This window comes from Galeopterus variegatus, unplaced genomic scaffold (assembly GCF_000696425.1).
Source record: "Galeopterus variegatus unplaced genomic scaffold, G_variegatus-3.0.2 Scaffold5525, whole genome shotgun sequence".
NCBI classification, from domain to species: Eukaryota; Metazoa; Chordata; class Mammalia; order Dermoptera; family Cynocephalidae; genus Galeopterus; species Galeopterus variegatus.
In genome coordinates, this window is record NW_007731636.1 from 5,902 (window position 1) to 6,920 (window position 1,019).

The following is a 1,019-nucleotide window of genomic DNA, read 5'->3' on the forward strand; positions in this document are numbered from 1 at the left end:
GGGATCACAACCCTCGGTGTCGTGCCCGTACTGGGGACCGGCAACGGGATCGCAACCCTCACTCCAGCCAGTGAGCGGGAACCGTAAAGACCTGGTTTTAAATTTACTATACCACTGACTAGCTTCAGGCAAGTCACTTTACCTCTCCGAACCACATAATCCTCATTTATAAAACAAGAATGATATCCACATCATGTAGTGGTAAGATAACCAAGTATTAAAAATGGGTTAGCATGGTGCTGGAACAATTGGATATCCAAATGCAAAACAATGAACTTGGATCCATATCACTTGGAACCTATCACTATACAAAAAAAAATAAAAAACAACTTAGTATGGGTTATAGACCTAAATGTAAAACCTAAAACTACAAAACTTCTAGAAGAAAATCTTTGTCACCTTGGGTTAGCCAAAGATTTCTTAGGTATGACACCAAAAGCAAAATCTGTAAAAAAAAAAAAAAAAAAAAAATCAAGAAGCTGGATTTCATCAAGATTGAAAATGTCTGTTTTTCAAAAGATAACGTGAAGAGAATGAAAAGACAAGCCACAGACTGGAAAAGTATTTGCAAAGCAAAACGACATTCAGTAACAAGTGTTGTTGAGGATGAAGAGAAACTATAATCCTCACACACTGCTGATTGTAATGTAAAATGGCTCAGCCACTTTGGAAAAGTTTCTTAAAATGTTAAACGGACGTATACCATATGACCTAGGAATTCCACTCCTAAACATCTATCTATCCAAGAAAAATGAAACACATGTTCAAACAAAAAATTGTAAGCAAACATTCATAGCAACATTATTTATAATGGCCCCAAAGTGGAAACAACCCAAATGTCCATCAACATATATACAGATATTCATACAATGGAACACTACTCAGCAATAAAAAGGAATGAATTACTGATGCTTGCTGAGTGAAAGAAAACAGACCAAAAAAAAAATTACATGCTGTATGATTTCATTTATACAAAATTCTGGAAAATACAAATTAATTTATAATGACAGGAAGACAAT